The sequence below is a fragment of the Podarcis cretensis genome (genome assembly GCF_951804945.1).
Source record: "Podarcis cretensis genome assembly, chromosome: 6".
Lineage (NCBI taxonomy): Eukaryota > Metazoa > Chordata > Lepidosauria > Squamata > Lacertidae > Podarcis > Podarcis cretensis.
In genome coordinates this window covers 43368390-43394019 of record NC_137175.1, presented here as the reverse complement: position 1 = coordinate 43394019, position 25630 = coordinate 43368390, and the positions used below count along the sequence as shown (strand labels likewise).

The 25630-nt window shown below is 41.7% G+C and overlaps 1 protein-coding gene across 3 annotated transcripts in view; it reads right to left on the bottom strand.

Moving 5' to 3' along the window:
- LRRN2 (leucine rich repeat neuronal 2) overlaps positions 1-25630 on the bottom strand; it is a 158029-nt gene that overhangs the window by 29524 nt on the left and 102875 nt on the right. The window contains exon 1 of one of the 3 annotated variants that reach the window (XM_079982363.1): positions 25148-25252. The exons of the other annotated variants lie outside the window; for them this stretch is intronic. The gene's annotated coding sequence lies outside the window, so the exon portion shown is untranslated. Of the gene's footprint in view, positions 1-25147; positions 25253-25630 lie in introns of those variants that run through there. 3 annotated transcript variants of the gene reach the window in all.

Genomic DNA, 25630 nt, shown 5'->3' with positions numbered 1-25630 from the left:
CTCTTACAAATTCTGCATTGATATTTTATGTCTTGATCGTATCTGAAATAGCCTGACAGCTCTAGTGCTCAGCTAAAAACCCTTCTGTTGGTTCTTATGCTGTCAAGAATAGATCTGACTCGAGCAATTCCATGGATAAATATATATCCAGCCTTAATTGCAAAGCACCATATGGTTTTAAACACCAAAGCTCAGAGGGGGTCTGTTAGGCAGGAAAGCCAGGATCCTTCCCCCTGAAGTGCAGAGGATGCCACAGATTGTAGTGGTTGCCGCCAGGCAAAGGGATTATGCAAAAGGCCCTCTGAACGCACAGTCTCTATGCTAATGAATATGGCATCAGAGCCTTTTGTGCCATCACTGCACGTGGAAATGAAGGAGAAGTGGGAGGTCCAATGTGCCGATGGAAGGAGTTCCTACAGGGACTAGCAGAACATTCCATCTGGACCATAGGTTGAAAATCTGTGATGCCCCAAAGCCTTGTGCCTAAAGGAAGCGCTTGATATGGCAGAGATCAGCAAGAACGAAGCTCAGAGAAGTAAAAAAAAAATAAATGTACCGGTAATAAAACCGACTTCCTCCTAATATCACTGCTTATGCTGAGTCCGGCTGTTCTGTGCCTGCCATCAATTACTTCATTAACTACACCACATGGCCAGCTTCAGCACAGCTACTTGCCAAAAGTGTACGTGAACATACTTCCTTGACCTTGAGCTCAAATGGAGCTTTTGGATCTGGACTGGGAGCTAATCTGTCAAAGCATATTTAGAGGCTGTGCTTAACCACTTCTGTGTCTGCATCTGTCTCACATCCCTTATTTGTGCCAGAAGTTCAACCACATGGGGTTCTCTGTGTGGTGTACCTGGAGAACACCAAAACAAATGATGCGATCAACAAAGAGTATGTTTCAGGGCGTGCAGTGCTACCTTCGCTTGTTCTGCTGAGGCCTTAGGGCAAAACTAGATGAGATGTGGGAGATACATGACCTCAGATCTCCTGAAATCTTCTTCTTTCATTAAAAAAGCCAACTGGGGGCCAGGTTAGATCAGGGCCATGACCCTTTCTGCTCTACCGCCTTCCCTGCTCAAAACTGTATCTCCTAGACTGCTGTTAACTACAGGGTGGAGAGGGGGAATGACCGGTACTTGTATCTATTGCTAATTGCTGCTTCAATGAGGGATATAAATGGGAGAAACGGCATGGAGGGGAGAATGGTTGGACTCAGAGTTTCCTTTAGTACCATGGTCCCAATCCAGAATGCCCCCTGTGCGGTTTGCAGCCAAAATCACAAATGCATGTTTTGCTGGACAAGCACAGGGCTAGTACAAAGAGAGTTCTTAAACTTCCTAGAAAGGACCCTCTGATTATGGTTACTTCCTTTGCCTCCTCTGGGTGGGAATTCTGTAACAAAGGAGACAATCCTTTATATTTCCTTCTGCCTGTGAGGAGACTCTCTCTTTCCACCATGCCTCCAAGCTCCAAGCCATGTTAGCTAAGACTACCAACTTTTATTTTACTGTAACTTAGAAGTACTTTCCTGCACACTTCTGTGTTGTATTTGTTGCCTGCATTGATTTGTTAGTGAAGCCTTTTCTCGTTTATCTTACAAAAATGTGTGGTTTATTCTCTGCAATGGGGCGAAGAGATTCATAATACTAGAACTATCAAATCATCAAATGACGCCGAATGGTGGGAGATTCAGGGCAGGAATAAAGGAGGAATTTGTTCATACAGTGATTAGTTAAGGAATGGGATAAGTGACAATAATATGTGGTGGTGACCGCCAACTTGGACAGCTTTAAAAAGGAATTAGAAAAATTAATGGACAATAAGGCTATCAATGGGTTGTAGTCTTGATGGCTATATACTACTTTCAGTTTCAGTGTTACCATAGGCATCTGGTTGGCCACTGTGGGAACAAACAACAAATAAAACAGATATCCAATCAGTGTCTATACTGCTTGCAATTGCAGTAGCAAGCGGGGCGGGGGGGGGGGAATCTCGTTTCCCCAGGTCAAAATATAGCACAATCTTTGCTGGGAACATTCTTAATTCTTGTCTGCTCTTTTTTTCAATTCTGAAAGGCCTCAGCTCAAAATACCCACAAAATGTTGAGCACAAGAAAGATTCTCCTTTTCAGACCCACAGAAGGAACTGAAGTAGAGCTGTAATGAGGGAGATCGGGGAGAGGGGGAGAGCAGCAGAAAGGCAGGGGTAGGAATGAGCTGAGATAAAGAAGTAGGAAGATAATGAGAGATTGAAAAAGAACAAGGGAGAGATAGTAGTTAAATGAAAAGAAACTAGAAATCTTTTCTAAAGAGGGTGGGGGGGAATGCAATGAGAATGAGAATTGATGAGGCGCAGAGAAAGGAAGAGTCCTTCCATCAGCAAGTTTGCCAGATGAAGCTGGGAGATAAATCACCAACTGGAAGGAGCCTGGGTTTCAGTGCCTTTGCTGGCTGCTTCTCTCCCTCTGTCATCTGTCTAATAGCCCAGCTTCAGGAGATAAATGGCTGCAGCTGAGTCTCAGGCTATTCACCTCCCCCCCCCAGCCACCCTCTTCCCCCAGTCTCTTTTTCTCACTCCCTTTGCTGCAGTGAGCAGGGTCTGTCACTTTCTTGACTGCAAAAGTGCTGGCTGGCTAAGTCCCAGGCACGGCACCATTATTCAGATTGGACAGAAGGACGGCGTTCAAATAAAGCATCAGAGGCCGTAATGTCTTCTGAGCATTTTATTAGGAGCATTATTATTTTTGTAAGGGAGAATTTGATGCATAGCAAAGGCAGCCACCAGATAAAAGAAGGCGATAAATGACATGGAAAAGAGATGGACAGTGGGATGGAGCTAGAAACCTGTGGCTGCAAATTCACTTGTTTTACGCTGATATGCCAATTGCCTCTGGCGTGAATTTCATTTCAAGGCTAAAATCTGTCCTGATGTGCAGAAGTCATTTTGACTGCTGGAGTGACAAGTTTTGCACAGTGCTGCAAGCATCACCATCGACTGTTTCATAGACTACAGTTTTTGTTTGCATGAGAAAAACCATGTGGTGGAGAGTCTGGTGAATCTTGGGTTAATAAATGGTTCAGCATGTGGTCTCATCTATCGGCCATTAAGTGAAACAACTAAGGGTCTTTCATTTCCCAGATTTCATTTTTAGCACAATAATATATGCGCAGTTGTGACCCATTTACTGCACATAGTCCAATTTCTTCTTTCAAGCTTGCGCTTGTGTTGCCATGATATCATATTTTACCAGGACTCGTTGAACTATATTTTTACTTGGAAAACTGTGATTTCCCAGATTGCTATTGTAATTGCAAGTAAACACCTGTTGGATGTTTTCTTTGATATTTGCTTTAAGAAATGTATATCCTGTCTTTCCATTAATGGGGGGGGGGGACCATTCATGACAATAAACAATACAACAATAGAGGAAACTAGAGGAAGGAGAAAATTGCACTATGGTGATCTAAGCAACAAACCAAAATAAAACACATAAAAGCCATTGTTGTTAATTAAATCTTGTAGAAATAAGATGGTCTATGTCTGATACTTAAGTGGCAGCAGCACTGGAACCAGGTAGACTTCTCTACGGAGAGAGATCCAAAACTGAGATGTCACCACTAAAAGGTTCTCTCTCTGATAATGGCCTGTTTTCCTGTGGCAGGTAGGGATTGCAGAGAAATTTGATTTGGTACACATTTAAAGGAAAATCTATCAAATCATCACTTTCAAAAACAAGAGAACGGAAATGCAGTCAACCTTTGCAATGCAGTTCTTCAACCAAACAGTGTCTCCATTAGTGGAATATGTGCATAAAAATGAAAATATTATTGAAACTATATACAAACATCCATTATATAGGAGGAATTTCCTTGTAAAAATGTGTATTTGAGTTATAACTACATACAAAAATGTGTTTAATTGGAGAAATTTGCACTAAAATGCCGATGAATTTTTGGAGGATCTTTTTTTAAAAAAAACCCACACCTCACAAATTGCTGCAGAAATATAGAGAACTAAATTTAAGATTGGGGGGAAAAGAGAGAAATGAAGAGAACCAAAATTGACAGATACTTCCATCCTTAGCGACAAGAGTACCTAAGGAAGGGCCTTAGTTGTGATATTAAAAGCAGGGTAGCTTTGTGCTTGTGGCATGATTGGTGACAATTTGATAGATCACCTCATTCTTATATAATATTCATTTTATTTATTATTAAATGTGGCAGTTCTTGAGAGGATTGCCCATTGGATCACCATGGCTTCACAGCACAACAGATATTTGCAGCAGGGATAACACCAAACGCTTACTTGTCCCCCACCTATGTGCTTGTGGAGTGCCATAGATGTCAAGGCAAAATGGACAATGATCTAAATCTGACAGGCTTTGTAGAAATATAGCCTGGGGACTTCTTAGTAAAAGGCTGACTTGAGTTGTCTGGATATTACACAGAGATTAATTATAGGCATTAATTTTCTCAGGAGCTCTGAGGAAATAAAACTCAATTTGAGATGTGGATGGCTGAAAGGTTCTTCTGGCACCTAAAGACCTGTGCCATTTTTCTTGGTATTTATATTCTGTTTCCTGAGGTCAAATTATAATAATTATGGAAAACTTTCAACATGCAAAGTGCTTTACAGCCCTTTTCTCACTCGGCTTCCTAACAGGGAAAGTTTCAGCTGAAACATTCATACAACAACCAGTTGTACCCCTGGCTGGATGATAGCAGAGGGCCAATCCAGCACTACTGGCTGTCATGAAGGCTCTCAGACCTCCTCACTTTCCTCTGTTTCAGCAATGTGTTGCTGAGGGAAGTTACCATGTCCTCCTCCCTTGCCACCAAACTACTGGCGTTCATCCATCCATTCTGCCTTCTGACCTGTGGGAAACAAGATGGTGGATATGATAGACCAAGTGTGGGGAACCTTTGACCCTGCAGATGTTGCTGAACTACAATTCCCATCACCCTTGGCCATTGGTGATGCTTGCTGTGGCTGATGGGAGCTGTAGTTCAGCAACAGGGTCCACACCTGGTCTATCACACCGAGCATCTAGCTTCCTACAGTGGCCAGCAAGATGCCTCTGGTTAGCTCACAAGTCTACAAAATAAAAAAAATTCCTTCCAGTAGCACCTTAGAGACCAACTATGTTTGTTATTGGTGTGAGCTTTCGTGTGCATACACACTTCTTCAGATTCTTCAGGTATCTGACGAAGTGTGCATGCACACGAAAGCTCATACCAATAACAAACTTCTTGTTGTTTAGTCGTTTAGTCATGTCTGACTCTTCCTGACCCCATGGACCAGAGCATGCCAGGCACTCCTGTCTTTCACTGCCTCCCGCAGTTTGGTCAAACTCATGCTGGTAGCTTCGAGAACACTGTCCAACCATCTCGTCCTCTGTTGTCCCCTTGTGCCCTCAATCTTTCCCAACATCAGGGTCTTTTCCAGGGAGTCTTCTCTTCTCATGATGTGGCCAAAGTATTGGAGCCTCAGCTTCAAGATCTGTCCTTCCAGTGAGCACTCAGGGCTGATTTCCTTAAGAATGGATACCTTTGATCTTCTTGCAGTCCATGGGACTCTCAAGAGTTTCCTCCAGCACCATAATTCAAAAGCATCAATTCTTTGACTATCAGCCTTCTTTATGGTCCAGCTCTCACTTGCATACATCACTACTGGCAAAAACCATGGCTTTAACTATACGGGCCTTTGTTGGCAAGGTGATGTCTCTACTTTTTAAGATGCTGTCAAGGTTTATCATCGCTTTTCTCCCAAGAAGCAGGCGTCTTTTAATTTTGTGACTGCTGTCACCATCTGCAGTGATCATGGAGCCCAAGAAAGTAAAATCTCTCACTGCCTCCATTTCTTCCCCTTCTATTTGCCAGGAGGTGATGGGACCAGTGGCCATGATCTTAGTTGGTCTCTAAGGTGCTACTGGAAAGAATTTTTTTAATTTTGTTTTGACTATGGCAGACCAACATGGCAACCTACCTGTAACTAGAACTCTTCTACAGTGGCTGTTCCTCAACAAATGTTCTTCAGTGGTATATTGCCTCTGAGGATGGAAGTTTTATTTAATTATTATGACTTACAGCCATGGATATACTTGTGTTCCATAAATTGGTCCCGTCCCCTTTTAAAGTCATCTAAGGCACAAATGGGCAGACTTCAGCCTTGTGAGATCTACTTTGTATTTTTATTTGCATCATGAGATCTACTGGAATAGAATGTAAAATGGTGGCTCACAAGATGGAACCAATTACCTCTCACACTTCAAATCTGCAAGTAGAAATCTACATTTGAGTTACTACAGATCAGAAATTCTAAGAGTCTAATTTAGAGGGAGGGAGAGAGGGAAGCCTTTTTGCTGTTGCTAAACCACAGTCAGAAAATTGTAACTGATCTGCCAGTAGATCTAAGGTACTGCCACTGTACCTTGGGGTAGTAAATTCTGTCAGTTAATTAGCTCTAAAGTACTTCCTTCTGTCAGAAACTATCACCGATCTATTTTCTTGACTGACTCAGAATTCTAGTATCATGAGTAGGGATGAGGGAGAAATTTGATTCTGTTTGCTTTTAGAGGCAAATTTCCCTAATTCACAATTTTCAAAACATTTTGCAAATTGAAACATGGCCATCCTTCCAAATTCACACGTCTGAATTTTGCAATGCAGTTCTCTGGCCAAGTAATGTGTATGAAAGCGTATTTGCTAGGGTCAAGTGTGTGTATATAAATGCATGCATTAGTTAATAGAACAAAGAAGAATGGATTATATTAAGGGAAATTGGTTTGCAAAAAATGTGTATATTTGGAGCAATGGACATCAAAATGCAGAATTGAGGAATTTAAAAAATCCCAAACTGATGTAGAACTGTAGAGAACTGATAGGAGAAAACTGAGAGAAACTGAAATTGATATATTCACCCATCCCTAATGATGAGTAAGGGAGAGAAGATGACCTCTATTTGCTTCTTCTACACCATGCATGATTTTATATCTTTCTATCATGACTCATCTGGAACACCTCTCTTCCCCTAAACTGAATAGTCCCAAATCCTTGGAGCTTATGCAGCAAAGCACAGGATGGAATCGCCATCACCCCTTCTGTCCTGGCTGATGTGATTGACAGGGGTTTGTATGCAGTAGTGGTCACTGAGGCCTGCCACTCTCTTATGGGATTTAGGATTCCTTCCTTAACCTTACCTTTTAGGAAAGATACCTCAGCCCCTTGATCATTTTGGTTGCCCATTTCTGCACCTTTCCAGTTCTGGAATATCCTTTTTGAGATGTTGCAACCCGGACCATACACAGCATTCCAAATGCAAGTACACCACATAAAGTCAATGTCAATAAAGGTGTTGCAATACTGGCTATTTTATTTTCAGTCTTCCCCCCTTTTTACCACCACTAGAAATAAGCTGATATTTTCATTTTTTTCTTGCCACCACAATTTTAGGATTCATCTCCTGGCTACCCGTGGCCAGTTCAGACTCCATCAATAGAAATGCAAAATTTGAATGTTTTGCATTACTTTCTTTGCTAGGATGTGCAATACTTAATTTAAACCTCGTTTGCTACTTTATTGCCCATTCACCAGAGTTTTTTTTTTTTTGCAAGCCTCTTGGATTTTCATTATCCTGAATAATCTGGCGTCATCTCTAAACTTGACTATCTCACTGCTCACCACTGACTCCAGATCATTTATAAATAAGTAAGCAGTACTATTCCCAAGATAGACCTGTGGAAAGGACTCCACTTAAATCGTGGAGATTGTTCATTTATCCCTACTCTCTACTTCCTCTTCTTTAATCAGTTGCTGATTTTAAAGAGCCACATGTCCCCTTTTCTGTCTAGACTGGTCCTTTGCTACTTCAGCGAAAGTAAGACCAATGTAAGTAATGGCTTTCCTCTAACTAGGGCTGAGAAAACAATGTCAAAGTTTCTCAGAAATATTTTTGACCCTGCTGAAAAATATATTGCACTTTGATACTCTTCAGTACTCCTTTTGGATAGAATTGACTGTTTATGTGAACTGCCCATTTCTTATCAGTTTCTCTGTCTCTCAACTTCATGCGCTGTCGGTTGTGTTACCACATAGCCAAATATGATTAGTAGGACATCATTCATTGCATTTTCCCTTCCTGAGAGGTATCTAATCAAGGAAGCATTGGACTGACCTGCCCTTGCTTTCCATTGTTCTCATTGGCCAGTATTACCATGTAGACAAATGTAGCCATGTCACCAATCCTTTTATTGTATTTATTATTTACTTGTTGCACTTGTGTTCCACCTTTTTCCTCCTAAGATCTCAAGGTAGCATACAGGGTTCTCCTCGTGTAATCCCCCACAACATCCCTGCAAGGTAGGTTAGCCTGAGAGGCAGTGAATGGTGCAAGGCCAACCAGTGAGCTTCACATGGCTGAGTGGGGATTTCAACTCTTGCCTTTGTGGTCCTTGTCCAACACTCTAACCACTGTACCACACTGGCTCTCAAGGCGAAAATGACATGAAATGCAGCAGCAGTCTGGTGAAACAATTGGCACCAACCAGAATGGTAAAAAGCGAGTGTCAGCCCATCTAAGAGAGTGGGGGGTGGGGGGTGGCGCAGCGGCATTTCTGTGCCTCCTGAACACCAGAGTGGAGAATATTTAGCACAGCTAGTTGGAAATATGCTGCCCTTTCTAGTTTTTCTTCAGCATTTTCTGCAGCAACTGGGGCTGTTCAAGCTCTGAGCCTGTCACCCAGCAGCCTGCTTCTTTGCTTAGGTCCACACAGATGCATGCGCACAGCCACCCGCCGCCACATGCCAAAACCTAATAATTCTGAGTTCAGGGTCAGTGAATAACACCCTGTTCTAAATGTTGGAATTGGGTGTTAATGAGAAAAAGCATTCAACTCCAGCAGAGTCCTGGCCTGTAATTAATGACCCAATTGGTTTTACTTGGTACCCCAGGCAGAAGGCAGGGTTCCTGTATGGCAATTGCGAGCGACTGACCCTGAAGGGCCACTGGCAAAATTATACAGTAATAACTCGTAAAGGCTCTAGTTGAGATGCAGGTTAATAATAGTGATTAATAAAGTCCTTCCGCTGACCCTAATTCTTGGAGGTGGAGGGCAGTGTACCTGATGCCTGGAAGCAAAAGTCCTGGCCTTGTGGTTAAGCAACTTTAGACTTCAGACTAAATCATTTTACAGGCCTCCTGTTTAGATGGTAAAGAGTATTATTTCACTTACTTCAACATGTGGTGAGCTAACTAATGTAAAGAGGGAGGGCATTACCAAAAAGAAAAAGGAGAAACACAGATTTGCACAAAGTGCATACATTTCCCCCACAAGAAACAGTGATGGCCATCAACTTGGATGGCATTAATGGAGGCTTAGACAAATTCATGGAGGAAAAGGCTATCAGTGGCTACCATCTGTGATGTCCATATTGTTAAGTATAATTATTTAATTGACGCTGAAATGGAAAATGGCTATGTGTATTACTGAAGGCTTTAACATGGGTTTTTTCCCATGGGGCTATATTGCAGCCAAGAATAGGACTTGGAGTTGATAATTAACTATTGTTGTTCTCTAGTAGCTAACATGTGAGTGTTTAACCTTAGATCAGGCAACAAAGGTATTTGGTTGCAAATCTCCATTTTGAAATGAGGTTGCCTTTAGTCTTTGTTCTCAGGATCTGTTAAAGTAAGATGAGCTTATAGTTTAAGCGGCTGGAATGCAGGCAGTGGAGCCTGTGTGTGTGTGTGTGTGTGTGAGAGAGAGAGAGAGAGAGAGAGAGAGAGAGAGCGCTCAGATTATCAGCTCTGATTATAAGTTTATTTTATTTTTAAGAAGATGTGTTGGACTTGCATAATATTACATGGAATTATTTGGATGTATCTTTGATGTTTTTGTTCTGTTTTGAAGAAAGTTCTGCAAGTAAAGTTTTGAACAACCTAATGGGTCTGGACAATGCTTCATCCTCAAAGCAGTCAGTTTTTATGCATCCAGTCACTTCAGAATGTGCAACATTAATATCTGCAATATATATTTGCTTCCACCGCTTTCAGTAGTATGCTTCTGAATACCAGTTGCTGGAAACCATAGGTGCAGAGAGTGCAGTTGTGCTCAGGTCCTGCTTATGGATTTCCCACCAGCATCTAGTTGGCCACTGTGAGAACAAGATGCTGGCCTAGATGGGACATTGGCTTGATCCATCAGGCTCTTCTTATGAGCATCTGCTAATTTATATGTACAGGTGCAAAATTACAAAGAAGTTATAATCTGAATTGATTTTTTAAAAAAGAAATTGCTTTTTTTAATGAGATTTTAAGAAATAAACAAATAAGTAAATATCATACACATCATCATAGATTATGACCAGGTGACCTTATGCGTTTACTCAGTTTGCTGTTCAGGAGCTAACTGTTGATGGGTAACCTTGGAGCCCCTGTTCTCCTGTCACATGATTCTTCATCTTTAGATTGGACTTGAGTGGGACAGCCTTTCAAATAGGCAACTCCTACAAATAGAAGTCTGTTCTCTGCAAAGCAGGACACACAAGGCCATCTTGCCACAGTCTCTGGTGTGACTTAGCTTTGATGAATAGGACAATATGTGTTTAGCTAGAGTATTTAAACCCTTATGAAAGTGCTCAGTGGCAGAACATCTGTCTTGCCTGCAGAAAATCCAAAGCTTAATCCCCAGTATCTCAAGCCTGGACTGGGAGAAACTCCTTGCCTGAAACCCTAGAGAGCTGCTGCCTGTCAGTGTAGACAATACTGGGCTAGATGGACCAGAGGATCTGACTGAGTATAAGGCAACTTCCTATGTTCCCTTGCTGTGTTCTGTGTTCCCATCTTCAGTCTTGGAAGTGCAACAAACAGACCAGGCAAGCATCAGAGTGTCATAGCCACCTGTTAAAGCTGAACAACATGACTGCAGCTTTCCTCGGCATGGAGCTACACTGATAGGAAAGAGCTTTACCTGTTAAATTGCTGCCCGCCCCATAGCTATGAAAAATCCAGTAGTTCAATAAAAAAGAGGCAATTCTATTGATGAGGCTGCAGTATTTCTATAATTTGTTGCACTCTATGGTTTGTTCTGCGTCTTCAGGAATGTAAAGGGACTGTAACTCAGTGGAGGCAGGTGTAAACAGCTGCCAGGTAAATCAATAAAATTCAGATGGCATGAATTAAACTAATTACAATTGAGCCACTATTGATTTTTCTACACACTCAGGACAAGGATATATTCATAAAATGAAATAAAAGAAAAGAAAAACTATCCATTGCTTGGAATAAGCTCCTTGGCTTTTCTGAATAGCCCAGAGATGGAGAACTGGGAGGAGAGAACTTCCTTTGATGAAACTGGCTGTGAACACACTATTCATTTAAGGGACTTTAGAAGCACATGCCTTCCCCCAAAGAATCATGGGAAGTGTAGTTTGTTAACAGTACTGGGAACTGTAGCTCTCTCTCTCTCTGAAAGTAAAGTTCCCTGGATTCTTTGCAGGAAATCACATGCTTTTAATGGATGGTGTGTCCGCAGCCCAAGTAACAGACTATAGTGTTCCATGATGGTAGTTACCATGAGGCTTGTTCACACATTACATATTACAGGTGCATGTCATATCTACGCAAGACATTTGTGTGAAAGTGTGTGCAAGTGTTGATTTATACAGCACAGACTGTACACTCATTGACCGTTAACACTGAACATGGAATTGTGAGGGATGGGGTCAATTTGTAAAGCTAATGGGAATGTAAGAACATAAGAAAATCCTGGTGCATCAGTCCAGTGGGCCATCTACTCCAGCATCCTGTTCTCTCAGTGGCCAACCAGATGCCTGTGGAAAACCTCAAGGAGGATCAGAGCACAAGAGCCCTCTCTCCTCATGTCGTTTCCAGCAACTGGTATTCAGAAGCATTCCTCTTCTAACCATGGTAGCAGAGCGTTGCCGTAGTAGTCCTTAATAAACCCAGAGATGGAAAGAAGATAAAGTCCCTACCAGAGAAGAATGGCAGATCAAGTTGATGGATTATGCTGAAATGGCCAACATGACCAGAAGAATCAGAAATCAGGAAGACCAAAAATTTAACAAGGAATGGGGCAAATTTATAACTTATCTTAAAAACCATTGTAAACTGTTAAAATTATTAGTAGGACTGGAATATCACTTGCAGTTTAATGGCGAATTTTGGACACAACGGAGAGGTAAAAGGTTTTGGATTATCATAAATGATGCAGGAGGAAATGATTAAAAATAGGACCCACAAAGGGGAGGAGGGAAGTCCAAGAGATTCCTTGGAATCTTGTTTTTATGTTGTAAGTTGAACACGTGACTGTAAAATTTTAATTTGGAAAACCATATATATATATATATAAAGTCCTTGATAGCCTTATACTCTATGAATTAGTCCAATCCTCTTTTAAAGCCATCCAAATTAGGGGCCATCCCTGCCTCCTGTGGGAGTGAGCTTTTCTATGTAATTTGAAGCAGCAATAGGGATTTGTTAAGCAACCCCCATGCTGGCACTCTGAGGCTTCTTGGCTCCACCTGGCAGCTTCTGCTCAAGTTGTTGCACCACATACAGCAGTGGGGCAGGTGTTGTGAGGAATGATGATATGAGAACTGTCAACAGGAAGGAGGCACAAGCAAGAAAAGAAACAGATTCAGTGAGAACATTGGCCAAGGCAACAAGAGGAGAGAGAATGGACTTGGCTAACTTTAGTCCACATCTTTCCCGCGAAGGCTTGACAGCTGTAAGTGCAAAAGAGAGCAGCTTGTGTTCCCTTCTCGAGAGATTAGGTGGCAGCTGGAGTGAGTGGGAGGTCAGTTCACCATAACCTGGGAACAGCTGTGCTGTGAGTTGCTCTACACTAGAACAAACTGAGGAAAGGAGGCTCTCTTGGTGTGTGCTGGGTTTGTGGAGAAAAATCACACCCCCCCTACAACCCTTTTGCAGCAAATGAAAAACAAATCTGTATTTGTGGTAGTAGAATATGACTGTAGAAATCAGAAATTGGGCCAGGGGCTTGTCCAGTCCAGCATCCCCATCTCATGGTGACCAACCAAATATTTCTGCTACCACCCTGCAACCTGGATTTTCAAAGGTTGCACATTCAACGCCACTTGCAACAACAAAAGTATGTGGTATCTCCAGCGCCAACAGCATGACCTGTAGAAAAGCCAGATGTGTTTCCCAAAATCATGTGTCATCTTTCCTCATATTGCTGGGATGTTCTGTTTAGTGACATGTAGTGAACAGGCAAGAACTAGTGTTTTCCAGTGGTACCTCAATTTTTGAACGTGTCAGTGGATGAACATTTCAGTTTTCGAATGCCACAAACCCGGAAGTAAACGCTTCAGTTTTCGAACATGCCTTGGAAGTAAACATGCCGTGCGGCTTCTGCTTAGTGCAAGATTCTGAAGCGTAGCTGTTGCCTATTGAGTTTTCAGTTTTTGAACGTTTCAGAACACGAACTGTGTTCCATAATGGTTTATGTTCGAAAACCAAGGTACCATTGCATATGTGAAGGGACTCTTACTCTCTTACTATAATTTTTTTTTTGTCCAGACTGAATCATTAATCTAGACAAAATAAAAAACAAAGATCCATAGGAAAAGAAAGAAAAAAGAAGGGGAGGGGAGAAGAGAGAAAAATAAAGTTAAGAAACTAAGGAACTTTCAATTCTTCATCTGTTAGCTATATAGAAACATTATTCAACTCATCCACTCCAATATAATACCCAGCACAACCACGATCTATAAACCAACATTATCTTCAACCTTCAAACCCAAATGTCATTATTTCTTTTTCATGCAAAAAGTCTATGAGAGGTTTCCAATCTTTAGTAAATGTTGACAATGACTTTTCTCTGATCAAACATGTCAATTTTGCCATCTCAGCTGTCTAATAATTTTAATACTATGTAAACTTTCTTAAATATCAGTAGAGCTAAGTACAAAACTCAGGTGACAGAACTATTGATCATTTGGTTTTCAGATATGAGCTGACAGCAAATGGAACATTTTCTTATATGAGTAATAACTGTGCTTTTAATATACTAATTAACCAATCAGAATTGATACAGTATATGACTGCTTTTTCAAACATGGGTTGAGGATATTTTCCTGACTTAAAAAATGAAAATGCAACCACCACAGGGTGTTAATTCCTTAGTAAAGGCAGTGAAATGTGGAAGCTCCAGCATGCAAGCAAAGGGTCCAATGCACTCATGGAGAGTCACATACAGTATTGAGAACTTGTTCGCCTTTCTTATATGATGAATTGGAGACACGCTCTGTGGGTGCAGTAGCCTGTTGTGTGTGTGAAGCTCTCCTTGACCAACAGAAGAAGATGTGGACAGCCCCATCTTTGCATGCCTATGTGTGCCTAGGGTATTGCCACAGGATAAGGATGAAATGAAAACTGTAACAAGGTTCAAAAACAGGATGATATGATAATGATGACTCAGACAACGCTAACATTTCTTCCGAAAAAGAGATAAAGCCTCAGTTCACAGTAGCCTGTAAGAGGGCTTGGTTTGGCCAGCTGGCTGGAATCCTAAGAATAGGACCATGATATGTAAGAGTGCTGTGGGTGGGGATGATACACTACAACATTTTTTGCATGCTCCACTAGCAATATCTATTTCAGAGGCAGGGGACACTGCTGAGCTTTACCTGCCTAGACTTTGATTCGATCTCTTCTCAGCCTTGTAATCTGCTATATGTGAAACATGAGTGCACAGGTGAAAGAAAAATATTACCATATCAAATTATGTGTTTTTCCTGCAAAGGATATGCATTTAGAACGGCTGTACGCTGTCTCAAAAAGTTCACTGTGAAATGGAATCTGGTTGAAAAAGAAAGTTACTGAATGGTGAATTTTAATTTCCATTGTAAATTTGACTCCAGATTAATTTCCGCGTGTTCTGGATCAGCTGCTCCATAGTTGTGATCCTTGGAGTGTCTATTACCTGGCTGTTAATCTTGAATAAATGTTCTTAATGACCACCCTCTTGTTTAACATAATATAACTATGTTATTAAATTTCAATTATGTTGGATGAGTCACTTGTGGTTAATGCTGACAGAAGCATATGTTTGTGGAACACCTTTGGCACCATGTTGAAAATCAGATACCGTATATCCTTTATGTGTCACTTTATCACAGAAACACTGATAAATCACAGACTCATAGAAATGTAGGGCTGTCACGGACCAAGGGTCCACCAGGGCTTCATTTTAATAAAATAGGATCATAAGAAGAATCTGCTGGACCAGGTCAAAGGCTCATCTAGTCCGATGTCCTGTTAAAAGATTATTCCATTAAAAGAATCAGGTACCAAGTGATGGTAAAGACATTTCTTGAGCTCCTGGAAAGCTGCTGCACTCAGAGACGGCAATATTTGGGTAGAAGTACAATCAGTACCACTTGTTCTAGGACAGTTTCCTATGTTCCTATCGCATTGCAGCCTGAACACAGAAAGTAATCAGGAGTGATAATGTTTAAGCCTATGCAGTGTATATATATTCCTCACTGTGGAAGAACAACAAACCCATATCCTGACTTACTGGAAGTGATTCCAGGTAAGAATGGATGACTTCCAGGCAGATTTGAGACACAATGCCCCTTATTTTAGCTTAAGCACTGATATGGTTCCCTAAATATCATTAATACAGTTGATTTTATATACAAAGTAGAGCCCCAGCCAGTCTGGGAACTTGAAAAATTGTTCTGTTCCTTCAGAGTATCTTATCTGATTTATCCAGTACAGTGGTACCTCGGGTTAAGTACTTAATTTGTTCTGGAGGTCTGTTCTTAACCTGAAACTGTTCTTAACCTGAAGCACCACTTTAGCTAATGGGGCCTCCCATTGCCGCCATGCCACCACCACACGATTTCTGTTTTCATCCTGAAGCAAATTTCTTAACCCGAGGTACTATTTCTGGGTTAGCGGAGTCTGTAACCTGAAGTGTCTGTAACCCGAGGTACCACTGTATGACCCATAGGAGAAACAACTATGTGCCCAGCTGGATGAAAGATCAAAATGCTAGTAGAGTAGACAATATAGTTCTTTCTTATCTTTAGAAGTTACATGACTTAGTTTGAGAGACTCTTATGGCTTTTTGGACTGAGTCACTGGTATAGTTATCAAGGGTGGACAGCAGACAAGGGTGACTGTGTTTGTGTGCTTCATCTCTGTGTTAGCACTGGCTTACAGAGAAGATTGTGTGGTGTACAAGTCAGAGAAGAGTCCCCATGCCCTTTAATCGGGCCTTGTCAAACAGTAGCGCAGGATGTGCTACAGCCATGGCTGAGTATGATCCGCATGTGTGTGTATTTTGTGCAATGTACCAGTATTCTGCTTCTGAGTAGGAGGATATAGGAGCTATGTATTATTATCCACTACTTAGAAATAATATTCGGTGATTCTCACAACAAGAGATGGTGAGGTTCACACACTGCCATCAAGGGCTCGCAGATTGTTTTGAAATGAAAGCTGGGGTACTAAGAAAGCTGAATTGTATATCCAATGCTATATTCTGGAGAGTTTTTCCCCTTTGTACTTGTGCAGGATGGCAGAATCCACACAGCCTTGTTTTATATCCCGACATTAGCAACATACAGTATGGCACTTTTTTTGAGAGAGAGAGAATGGCCTATAATCACCCAACTGCGTGTGCCAACAACACAGCCCACAGAGGCAGAGAAACAAGGAATGGCATGTCAGAGGAATCACTAGAAGATTAAAACCTGAATGGACTGAGGAAGTAATTCATGCTCCAAGGATACACACCAACACTCACTTTCAGTCAGATCCACACTATGGAAACATTCTCCCCAGTCCACTATCTGTTAATCAACTAGGTTCTGAGTTGGGAAACAAGCAAGACTCACCCATGATTTCAAGATGCTATGCTTCTTAATTAGGACCCTTCCTCTAGTTTTCAGCGCAAATTTGTGCATTGGCTTAAATTGCTGCCTGCTGATTTCGTATCTTTTTTTTTTTTTTGGTAAACATTATTATTATTATTTCATTTTATAATATATATAAAACAGAGATAACAATAAACAGACAAACATTAGAAGATAAAAACAAAACTATTAAATAGGCACATAGAATGATTGGTTGCAGATGTGTTAAAAAAGCGATTTTGTATCTTTTGAGATGTGTAAAGTCATTTTCCCATCTATGATAAATCTAAGTTCCATGCAGAAGACAAGTATGACTTTTCATGCCTGAACTGGGACTTAGCCCATGCAATATTATAGTGTGGATTGAGTGGGCCCATTTATGTGCCTCTGTGGCCTTGTGATGGTGTGACTAGTCCTGGCTTTGAATGAGTTTCATGCACCATCTGTTTCAATGGCCAGTTTCACATGGGGATCATTTGACTCGCTATCCTTCAGACTCAAAGCCTTAGGTCAGGACTGTCTTTGCCTTGGGGTTTCTAGCTCAAGGCTGGAAATGGAAGCCCTGCAATACTTCAAAATTTCATTTGTCCTGGTGTAAGAACGATGGAATCCCTCGTACAAATGATCAGAATGGCACTCATAGGAATACTGTGCTCTCCATACTGCTCAGTTTGAAGCAGCATCAAAAGTCTATGGTACAATTTCAGAGTAAATTATTTCAGAACTGTGATCTTTGAGGAATCACAATCGCTCTGCAAGGGCATCTAAGCAATTGTTTGGAATTTCTGATGACTGTATCCAAATTAAAATTAAAAAAACACCAAAACATATTCCAAGAAATGTTCATGACACCAAGAGTGTTTGGCATGTTACTTGTCCTATATATGTCTGTTATGCAACGCCAAGGAGAAAGAAAGGGTTATTTCCTTGCATAGTGGCTGCTGCTTGGTAGCCTAAGTGAGAGACATTGCTCACTTAATCCCACACCCCTCTATTCTTCTTGTTTCTTTCCACCTCACAGCCAAGAAGAGCCTCTTACTAGACTTTGAGAAAAAGCCATGCTAGACTACCTGTTTTAATGGAATGTGCATTAGAAACCTTTAGCATTCCATAAAACAGGGAGGGAGGACTCATGGCTCTCTGTAAATTGTTGGACAGACTCCAATTCCCATTAGTCCCAACCAGCATGGCCAATTGTCAAAGATGATGAGAGTTGTAGTCCAACAACATCTGGGTGCCCCCGGGTTCCCCATTGCTCCTATAAACAAATGCAATAGTTACTATTGTTGCTTGAAAAGGCTTTTAAAAACTGGAGATTTGCACAAACTGCAGCAAGCTTTTCCATTTTCACACTTTGATTCTTTTTTTAAAAAAGAAATTAAGAAAAGGAAAGAACTGTGGGCACATTGCCAAATGTGATATGACCAGCAATGTTGTCAGTTTTAAACGAACCTGCATTTAATTCCAGCTTAAAAAACAATTATAACAACGCTTTGGATGGGAGCAATAACATTACCGGTATCATTAGTCTAATACTTCATTCCTTTGTATATTTACTTCTGAATATGTCCATTAAACTTTGGGACTTACATCTGAGTAAACATGCATAATATTGGGCTGAACATTATTAAGTTATTTGCTGTAGGAGAAGGCATTTTATGGAAACGTTTCAGCATTTCCCATTTATTTAATCAGGCTTTGGGGAGGAAAAAAAAGGGTGTGAGGGATTCCTTCCAATTTCCAGCTCTTGTAAAATAGTCTAAAGCTATGAGAAATAAGCCCTGCTACTACTTCCCCTCAATTTCCCAGCCTGCAAAATGTGGGTATGGCTATTTCAAAAAGGCCTTTGAATAATATAGCAAGAGGATAATGTAAAAGCTCACCAAAGCGAAAGCATTGCTGGGCTGTAGAAAACAGTGTGCCAGATCTCCCTTTGTAACATGGCAACCAAATCTCCTGCAGCAATGCTAGCCTTCCTAATCTGTATGCTTTGTCACAGCCTCATACCATCCACTGGGTTAGCGCCATGGCAACACCATGGTCTTTAAACACAGGAGTTTGTGCTGTGATTGCAAACGGCATTAGGCAATTTAATTAAGAAGCTGGCAACGGGAAAAAACTTTGTCACTTCTGGGCCATTTTATTAAATTCCACTGCATTATAATCCCTGCATCTCCACTATTTTGCTTAGAAGTAGAAGAGCAGACTTCTCTTTCACACCTGCCTCATGTTTCAAACGAGCTGGAGTTAAACAGGGGCTGCTTTGGAATTACTCTGCCATCCATTGGTGGAAATGCTAATACACCATTTTGTTCAAGACTGATTGGAAAAGCCTGTTCCATTTAGTAATAGCAACTCCCTTCTTCATTCCACAAAACTGTCATACCCCAGGTTCAAACTGTGATGACACAGAGGGTTGGGGAGGACTTTTTTTTTGGGGGGGAGGAACCATTCCTAGAGAGAGCCCCTAAATGTATGCTGCAGGGGACCCCAGGAGCCAACACTAATAATTAATAATAATAATAATAATAATTTTATTATTTATACCCCGCTCATCCGGCTGGGTTTTCACCAGCCTCTGCTCCATCCAAGCCCCCTCCTCTGACTCCTCCTCCTTCATGTGTGGGACTGAACTGCCATGATACAGTCAGGGGCAGCAACCCCACCAAAATGCCTGTAGAATTGCTCTTTTCAGTTATCACATCTTCCTACAGAGATGGCATGGCTAGAGAACACTAGCAGCAGTTTGAGCAGTGTTCCTAGTATTCTTTTTTGACTGCTCAGATGGAAAGACCATTAGGCTTGCCATGTGTCTGTGATTTCCTGGACATATCCAGAATACAGTGGTACCTCGGGTTAAGAACTTAATTCGTTCTGGAGGTCCGTTCTTAACCTGAAACTGTTCTTAACCTGAGGTACCACTTTAGCTAATGGGGCCTCCTGCCACCGCCGTGCGATTTCTGTTCTCATCTTGAAGCAAAGTTCTTAACCCAAGGTACTATTTCTGGGTTAGTGGAGTCTGTAACCTGAAATGTCTGTAACCTGAAGTGTCTGTAACCCAAGGTACCACTGTACTGGAGTTGTAAGCAGGAAATTGGTAAAATGTCTGAGAAAATCCAGATGTATGGCAACCCATGTTGGCAATTTTTATTTATTTATTTATTTTAGCGATTTTGCCAAAACAGCTCAACAACTTTGGCAAAAAAAAGCAAAAAAAGCACAACAACTGTTTGAAATATGGCAATCCTAAACACCATTCCAATCAAAAGTGCATGTGAAATACCTTACATGCCAATAATGGAAAATGATAACTATGTAGACATCCACAAATGGTGCAAATCTGGTGCCTTTATGGAAAAGTGTATGATCGTTGTATGAGTTGTTGTGCATTATATAATCGGCTGCACTTGCCATACCTTTGCAGCATCACAAACCACCGCATCTTAAAATGATTACCATGTATTAATCTACAAATGGTGTGCAATCTGGTTCTTTCTTTTCTTTTCTTTTCTTTTGAAAAAGTGTTTCAAACTGAAACATTGAGCTAAGCCATTACAGAATTGCATCCAGCTTCTGATATTCCCCAAGCAGCTGGCCAGGGTCCTGATCTCCTACACTCTTTCCTCTTTCCAAGTCTTTCTGGTATCCCAGCTTGGTATCCCATAAGCCTGCAATAAGTCCACATAAGTCTTATGTGCAGGCACATAGACTGCACATGAGGAGTTAGTTATGCCAACATACTGTAGGATCTGAACAGAAGACCTAATCAGCATGTACAGATCAAAAGTGAGACCAGCAGTTGTGATCCTGCTCCCCTCTACATGTGTTGATTACCCCCACATTTTTGTGTGTGACAGAACTGCTCCCCTTCCCCAGGGGAAGGCATTGTGGGTGGGCATCTGGGATCTCCCAGTGACCTGGTGGAGGGATGCCGCCCACATTATTAGGACTCACAGCTGCGTCATGCCCCCCGGCTGACCAATTGGGTTAGCCGGGAGGGCGTGGCCGATGGGGAGCTGCAGTGTGGCTGGGGAGCGACCTCCATTCACCTTCTTGTCAGATCTTGGGCAGCCGTGTTCCACAGAATCCTTTACACCATCATTTAAAGGCAATATGGATATTTTCTTATCCCTTTAGAAATGGCCTAAATGCAGGATCTGGATAATGTTTCTTTAAAAACCTTCTGAATTAAGTTTCCCAGGAGAACTAAACTGGAAGGCTTATATTCTTGTCTCTGTTCACCAAAGCTCCACAGAATGACCTGGTTCAGGGGTTCTAGTCAAAGGGTTTCTACTCCCAAGGCCCACTTGAAATGGTGGGAAATTACTAGTTTCACCAGTTACAAAAGTGGGATGCAGGGACAGATCAAGTTATGATATGATGGCAGATGGAGGCAGAGTTAATCAGCTGGCAATTACTGCCATCATCTTTCACTGATATCTAATCCACCTTTGGAAATTGCTTGGTTCTTTTCCACAGTATTTTCACTGTAGCTAGCAGTTCCATAGCTCAGCTTTCCTCAAGCTAAGTGCAGACATTTGCTCTGGAGGCATCGCGATTCACCCTCTCCATTTTAGGCAGAAGTTTCTGATCCTGAGGCTCTAAATCAGGGGCAGTCAATCTTTTTATACCTACCGCCCACTAATACATCTTTCTTGATGGTAAAATTTCCTTACTGCCCACCAGTGCTCGATGGAAGGAGGATTCAGCTTGTGCCGTAGAACCCCCTACCGCCCACCTAGAATCCTGAAACGCCCATTAGTGGGCAGTAGGGACCAGGTTGACAACCCCTGCTCTAAACAGAAGAGGCATTATCTTTTCTATTTTTGCATTCCCATTCCTCTTAAAGCATTTTTACGCATCTTTTGTAATTTCTTCTCCCATTCTCTTTTCACACTCAACTTGTATTCCCTCCAATCCCTCCCAGTTTCTTACATCCCTTCTCCCTGGTTCTTTTACATTCACTTCTTCCTCTAGTAACATCTTTCCTCTCTTATCCCTTTCCTTTCCATTCCCAGTTTATTGATTTTATTCTTATAAAAGCATATTAGCATTTTATCTTACATTCCTTTAGCACCTCCTCTAGTACTTTCCCCTCAAAGAAGGATAACCTTTCTTCCCTGTGAACTTCTCTATCTCCTGGCCATCTTTACTCAGCAGACAAGGGGTTGCTGGTACTAGCATTGATCTAACCAAAAGAGGGTGGGACAGGCAATGGGCAGGCTGTGGCACCGAGACACACCTGAAAGTGGTTGAAGGTGGAAAGTGGTGGATCCTGGTTCACTGTTTGAGAAACACAGTTCTACATAGACTTCATAATTTGGTTTTTAACTAAAGCCCCAAGATCTGCCAGCTGGACCCAAGTGCAAAATATGTCCACTTATTAGGAGTCCAGGAATTTGTTTTGAGTACTAGAACTGAGCTGAGCTCATAGTTTTTTCACACATATACATGTGCACACAAAATCCACTCCCAGTTACTCCCCTTTTCTTCATTTCAGCGGTACAACTTAGGAGGGAAATAATTTTCTTGTGCAATTGCTAAATAATTAGGAGTCAGAAATCCTTGCCATTCTACTTCAAAAAACCTAGGGGTCTCCCAGTAGATCCCGACCCACCCAGCTATATCAAATGCCATGGAACACATCTCAGTCCTTTAAATAGGAGGACCTAGAACATCCCCAACTCACAGACTTTCAGCTGAATTCCAAGGTACGTTCTAGGAAAATACAGGTCAGTTTGAGCCTTTGATGGTTGGTCCATGGAACTGCGATGGCCTGAGATAAGAGGGCAGTTCATTTCAAATGAGAATAATAGCCTAAAATATTTTTGTTGAAAGCTACGACCTTTAACTGCTGTGCCACAGGCCGAGTTGGCCATGCCCATGTAATCGGCACACACTGAAGCCAGCACGTATGGCTTTTGACACTCACTCATGACCACAGTTTCAATCTTTGATCTGCCAAGGGCTGAAAGGGTTGTGTGAATTTGCCTGGAGCTTCTGTGATCTCTTCAGAAGCTATTTCCAAGAGAGTATGCTAAAGGCCACAGCCTTAATGGACCTGCCACAGTAGCTGCATAGTCATAACTGAGCCCTGGCTGTTTCATTTATAATATTCACTTAATATTGGAAACTGTATTCAACTGGACCTCCAGTTGTTATGGGCGGCGTGAAAAATGAATGCGCTCACAATGGCTTTGACAGCACTAATTGATGGATGGGCAGAATGGCAAGGTTTCTTCAGTCAATAGACCAAACCACTGTAACAATCCTGACCTTTCTCCCATACCTGCATAAAAATTGCTTCTGGTTTTGTTGAAGCTGCGGATATTCAAAAGTTATGCTTCTGGCCTTATCATCACAAGGCTTAATTCCATATATGGGAGGGGATTCCCAGGTGGCTCAATGGAGCCCTTTAACTTCCCACCAGTCCTTGTCCAAGCGTGCATCTCTTTGAGTGCACTGCAGTGAGCCCAGCTGTTGCCTGGAATGAGAAGCCCATACATACCTCCCACAGAGCAGCCATCTCACTCAGTGAGCAGACTGAGTAGGACTTGAACTAGGAAGACAAGTCTTCAAATTGGTACTCAACCACAAAGTCCGGTATGTGCAGCCTGGGAATGCTAATTATCCTTCAGCTTCTCCCACCTCAGAAGGCTGCTGTGGCACAATTCTGTCTACAGAGCATTGAACTTTTTGAAGGAGGCACTAGATAGTCAAAATGGGGAGTCCTTTTGTTCTGATGACAGTCATATGTTGCCAGTGGTGGAGCAGAGTTGGGGGGGGGGTAGAGCCAAAAGCAAGCAGGATGGCTTCTTTTCTCTTTCTTCTAGCCAGTCCCTTCCTCCTCTCTCTTTATCTGCTACTCCTTTTCTCTTCCACCATCTGCATGAAATCAAGTTGAGATCAGCATGAAATTAAGAATATACCAGTTATTAATAATGGTGTTAGAGTATGCCTTTCTACTGCTGCAGCCGCTCAGAATATAAACAGAATCCTGCTGCTTGATCTCTGTAGCATACCCTGTTGATATTTTTCAGTAGCAGCTCTTCTTCATCTGGGACTCCTCGTAGTAGAGCCCCGAAACCTGCTTTCAGTGGCATGGCCCAGTCCTGGAATGTGTGGCTGCTTTTGTGCATGCACAGAGCATCCTTCCCATACAATAGGTTGTCAAATCCAGCCTTCAGATTAAAGGCTTTCCAGGTGGCATTGGGCATGCTGTGAGCATCTTGACCTCTTATTTGTAGATGCTCATCAGGTCTCTGTTAGTTTTAGCAGGTCTCTGTTAGTTTTAGACAGTGCTTTTTTTCTTAAAAAATGCTTAGGGGTACTCTCATTTTCTTACTCATATTGAAATACTGCCCCTCAATGAGGCCAAACTTACATTCACAAAATGTTTAGGGGTATGCACACCCCTGCGTCCCCTCAGAAAAAAAGCACCGGTTTTAGGTATTTTAAACGTATTATTGCTGCTATTGACTCTTGTTTATAATTTGGCTTTGATAGTGTGCTTTTATTCTGTTTTTAAACTGAAGATAGTTCCCTTGGGAATCTCCTTTTTTAGGGGAAATTGGGATATAAAATCTAATATATCTGCCAGTCAATCTGCCTGCCTGCATGCCTGCCTATGTATCTGCAGAGATATATAAATAGATAACACACGAAACTTTTCTACGGAGTTTTGGGAATCCTAAACAGGTATATTTTAGCATTCTGTTTTCATTGACTTCTTTTCCCAAATGGAAAAGAGATGTCTGTGCCAGAGTGCCTGCTGGGCCCAACCTGACTTAAAAGGAAGCAGTATAAACAGGCTGAAAGCATATATTTACATACTTTTTATGTTGGTGCCTTATTTGTTTTAAACACTTAATGTCTTGCCAATTTTTATTTTTTTTTTACATCTCCCATGTCTGATGCTATGTGATGCTCTTTGTAAGTCTGTGTTTCTCCTTGTGGTAAGGTTGATACCACTAATTCTATTTGTTTTGAAGATGCAAAAGAAAAAATAAAAGAAATGAGTGGGGAGGAAAGAGAGGGGGCTGCCATGATGTAGGTGCGTTTTGAGTAAACAACCACAGCCGACTGCACCTTGTTATCTTGTGGAATCCTTAAGCAGCCAACAGGAGGGAACAGCACCTGGACAGACTGAACTGTTGCTGCTCACCTTTTCCCCCTGATTTCCATTTTTTTTAAAAAAATAATAATAAGAGGGTTGTAAAAAATATTTCCCTTACTCTTTGCTGCTATGAAGGGATCCTGCCAACCATTTTATGCATTTCACACTTTCTCAATATGGGGGCTTGGAGATGGAGGTGCCCAATAAAAGCAAGTGTGATAACCTGTGGGAGATGAAATAATTAAGGAGCAGCAGTAGCAGGCAAGGCGGGCAAGGATAAAGCTGCTAACTTGTCTCACTTGCCTGTCACGGTGCTTGGCACTGGAAGTGCAGCAGAAAGTGTGTACACCACTTCACTTGATTGTTCTTATTTTGCAAAAGGAGCACTATCGCCCATGCATTTCACGTGATCCAGAAAAGGAAGAGAAATGCTGGCTAAAAGAAGAATTTGCCCTATGGTTGGAATTCATTTGAGGAATGTATGAGTAACATATAATCATCCTCAGAGTAGATCCACTGAAGTCAATGGAGTTCATTGGGTATACATGGAGAATGAGTTAGCTGAATATCACTGTCTGTTTTCAGGAGAATAGAGCACATC